Source organism: Parasteatoda tepidariorum, chromosome 9, assembly GCF_043381705.1.
Source record: "Parasteatoda tepidariorum isolate YZ-2023 chromosome 9, CAS_Ptep_4.0, whole genome shotgun sequence".
NCBI classification, from domain to species: domain Eukaryota; kingdom Metazoa; phylum Arthropoda; class Arachnida; order Araneae; family Theridiidae; genus Parasteatoda; species Parasteatoda tepidariorum.
In genome coordinates, this window is record NC_092212.1 from 19223325 (window position 1) to 19227750 (window position 4426).

At 30.7% G+C, this 4426-nt stretch overlaps 1 protein-coding gene across 3 annotated transcripts in view; it reads left to right on the plus strand.

The window, feature by feature from the left end:
• Positions 1-3570, plus strand: part of LOC139426477 (uncharacterized) — an 11982-nt gene extending 8412 nt beyond the window's left edge. Inside the window, exons 2-3 of one of the 3 annotated variants that reach the window (XR_011637758.1) lie at positions 1167-1226; positions 3102-3570. The gene's annotated coding sequence lies outside the window, so the exon portion shown is untranslated. Of the gene's footprint in view, positions 1-1166; positions 1273-3101 lie in introns of all 3 variants that reach the window. The other 2 variants (XR_011637756.1, XR_011637757.1) reach the window with 2 other exon arrangements.
• The last annotated feature ends 856 nt before the right edge of the window (positions 3571-4426 follow it).

A 4426-nucleotide genomic window follows, 5' to 3' on the forward strand; every position in this document is an offset into this window, starting at 1 on the left:
GTACATTTTATTAGTCTACCCCCCTTTTGCATAAGAATTAAAATAATTATGTTTTAAATAAAATTACAATTTTTTTGTGTTTGCAATTTTTTATTTTGCGAGACAACTTTTTTGAGAACTGATTTACTCATTCTAAGAAGTGGTCGCCGTGTTAAAAAAAAAACAAGAACGAACATATGTACAATACATGTGTATGAAAAAATCAAATTTAAATTTGGTGTATGCTTATAATGTACGTACTTTGTTTGATACCTCCCCATCGTACAAAACCGTACAAAATAGCAAATCCCCTCCCCCCTCCTTCGGATTGTGCGTACTTTTTGAACGGCCCCTTACCGTTATTTTAATTATTTTGGCGTGTCCGGAGCAGTTGGCATCTCTGGTAGTTGCTTAGCATTCAAAAGCAATTAGATTTACTTTTCTAGTGGTAGCAAAAAAAATTTCAATGAATGTATCTAGCTTTAGTAAATTCGAGTTATAGTTTTAACTCACAATTTCTTCTAAATAATTCAAAGGCTTTTATGATATAGCATTTTGTGCTTATATGAACAACACTCACTTGAGGCATCTCTACTTTCTTAGTTGCCCCGGGTGACTAAAGATACAAAAATTGCTGATTATAAAATTCAAAATCAAGAGATTAAAATTAGGTACTTTTTTCATACAATGTATTTCTGCCAACTTTTACGCATTTGTCGTAAAATTTTATTTCTATATTTAAAGTGGTAGTAAAATGTATGTTTTCTGTATATTCCTTGCATTTAAAAGCTTTATTTATAACCTTTTTGACCACCACTATTTTTTAAAAAATTAAGCATTTATATTAATTTGTAATATCGTCTTGCTAGTCTAATGTCATTAGTCTCAGTCGCCCTAGGGCATATCACAGATCAGAGGTCTAGTGCCCAGGTCTAGTGCCCGCTTGCGCGGGCAGGTACCTTGCCAAATTACATGATCTAGCTTGCTAGTCCGCACAAGCTCTTTAAAAATGCAGTGTATGTTTCTGTCTAAAATTGCAATCTAAGTTCCATTTCATTACCACTGGGAAAAGTCATCCTCGAAAGGATTAAAAGTTTTCAGGTATGCGATGCATTTATTTATAGCTAAATTTTAAAAAATGAATAGTTTTCAAACGATAGTTTTTAATAAATGGCTGTTTTTTTCAGATGTATTTAAACAATGGATACATAGCGCATTTAAACAGAAATATGTAGTTTTTAAACAAGGTAAATGATGTTTTAAAACAATGAACATGACGTTTTCACCCAATTGGTATGTTGCATCCAAACATAAAATTTTTATACAATAAATATTAGAGCATATATCCAACATAATTTTTTCAGTTTATTATTGAAAGTGAATATAGAGAATGATTTTATTACAAATATGAATAATTTGAATTGCGATTGAATAATTTAAGACATGATAAGCAAAAACGAATTGAGTTTCTACTAATTTTAACATTTTTAGTCGTCTGTCTCATCCTTGTATTAAAAAAATCTACTGATTTTAAAAGATTTTTACTTTTTTTAGTCACGACTTTTTTCATTTTCAGTCGCCTGAGGGTTCCCTGCAGTTGGCTCGTGCTGAGGTGCATATGAAACCTGGGAATTCATTGGTTGACTTATTGATTACTATAAAAGAGCATATGTGTTAAATTAATATATAAGTTATTATAAGTTAAATTAATATGAATTAAATTATAAGTTAAATTAATATGAGTTAATTTAATATAAGTTAATTTCATATAAGTGAATATAAGTTAAATTAATATAAGTTAATATAAGTTAAATATCATATTTCCATATGTGTTTTTTTACAGTGTAAACGATCGTAAGCTGTTTCATATCATTATTAGCTATATAAACTTATTTCTCAAAACGTAAATAAATAAGCTAAGCATTTGTTGTAAACAATTTCGTTCTCAAATTCATTGCAAAAGAATGAATTTTGCCCGACCCGAATCGACAAATTTATCAATTATTGCACATCCTTTATTGACTTCTATTATCTTTTTTAATGGATGAGCTTTCTTTTGATGAAGTTTTTTTTTTAAGAATATCCACCATTTGAGAGGTATTGATTTTCTAAGTCAATATTGCTAGTTTTCCTTACATAATTCGATTTGAACGTCGTCGATCGTGATAATAAGCTTAAATATTTATTTTTTATATGAAAATAAAATAGCAATGACGCAGGAAAATTAACATCTTACCTCAAAGTTTGTTTCATCATTCATTAAACCAAACTTATTCTTGATTATTAGTAGAACAGTTCCTAAGCGCTCCCATCATAGATTTTTTTTTTCAGTTGCATTTGTACCATCAAACTATCAGTCTTTTTTTTAAATATAAAGAGATGCATTGTGCGGATAAAATTATGGAGAGAGATTCATCCCTTTGGCAAATGATATTTACGTTTTTTCGGTATTTTTTTGTAGATAAAATTAAATGCAAGACAAAGCAGAGCCTGCAACGGAAATTGTTGACAATTCTTATTCTGCTTGGAAATCTGTTTATCATATTTCTCAATTTGAATACTATTCTTTCATTTTTACTGCAACCTGGATCTTCTATAGGCAGAGCCAATGCAGTATTTACTACTGCAACAATTGTTCACAAAATAGTTTTACTAGTGCAATATGATCGTTTGGAAAATACATCGCAAAATCTTATAAGCATGTCTAAGAAACTGAATGTTAACCTTACCTCCACATTGAAATTGCGGATTTGGATCTGGATTACGCTTACTTTAGTTATACATTTGCCTATCGCTGTATCTTCTTTCATTGCACTGCGTTCATTTGGCTTAAAGAACTTTTTGTACGGTTTTAGCATAGAATCCGAACCCTTGAGGACGATTTTAGCTATGGTTTATGTTCTTGTTCTTATGTGCACTATGATTCCGCACAGCATATTTTCGATTTATTACACACTAGTGTGTTACAATATAAAAAATCTTCTTTCACACTTTTTAAAATCACTCACCATAGAAGAAACGCTTGAAGAAAATTTTCTTATAACTTACAGTTCTATAAAGGAACTTATCAGTGATACCGATGCAAATTTATCTCTATTAATGTCGATTTCTTGCCTTTTTAGTGCTTCGTGCTTACATTTTGGTGTGACTATGATCATGCACTACGAGCAATTCGCCTCATTATTAGCACAGATATCAACGGGATGTGTCATTGTTAATGGATATTTTATTTTTGTCATAATGACATCTGCAGCTGCTTCGCTATTTGAGACATCTGAAAAAGTTTACGACAGTGCACACTCACTTCTTCATCAAGGGCAACCGCTCTCTGTCAACCAACAACATTTCTTGTCAGTTGCTGCCAGATCTTCTTACATGACTGCTTGGAAGATTGTGCCATTGAAAAGAAACTTCATTGTAGGAATCATAGGAATAGTTTTTACCTATTCTGTGTTATTAGAAAGCTTGGAATCCTCACTTAAATAAATATATGTGTTTGCAACTTTTATTTAGCTCTTCGCTTTTGCCTTCCATCGTGTCTATGATCATGAATTATAAAGAATTTGTTGTATTAAAAAAAACTGATAACTACGTGGTGTGTCTTTGTAAACAGATATTTTATTTTCATGATAATGACATCATTCATTATCATGATATTCATTCATTATCATCAATATTTTAGGAGGAAGCTTACACACTTCTTCCTCAAGGACAATCTCTATTAATCAGCAACATTCTAGTCTGTTACTGTAAACACTAATAGCTACGTGCTGTGTCCTTGTAAATACACATTTCATTTTCATGATAATACCATCATTCATTATCATGATAATTGCATAAAAAGTCTGTTACAGACAGACCTTCTTAGACGACTGCTTAGAAGATAGTGCCATTGAAAAGAAACTTTATTTTAGCAATCATTGGAATAGTTTTTACCTATTCTGTGTTATTAGAAAGCTTGGAATCTTCACTTAAGTAAATATATGTGTTTGTAACTTTTATTTAGCTCTTCACTTTTGCCTTTCATCGTGTCTATGATGATGAATTATAAGGAATTTGCTGTATTAAAAAAAACTGATAACTACGAGGTATGTCCTTATAAATAGATATTTTAATTTCATGATAATGACATCAAAATTTTACGAGGAAGCTTACACACTTCTTCCTTAAGGACAATCTCTATTAATCAGCAACATTCTAGTCTGTTACTGTAAACACTAATAGCTACGTGCTGTGTCCTTGTAAATACACATTTCATTTTCATGATAATACCATCATTCATTATCATGATAATTGCATAAAAAGTCTGTTACAGACAGACCTTCTTAGACGACTGCTTAGAAGATAGTGCCATTGAAAAGAAACTTTATTTTAGCAATCATTGGAATAGTTTTTACCTATTCTGTGTTATTAGAAAGCTTGGAATCTTCACTTAAGTAAATATATG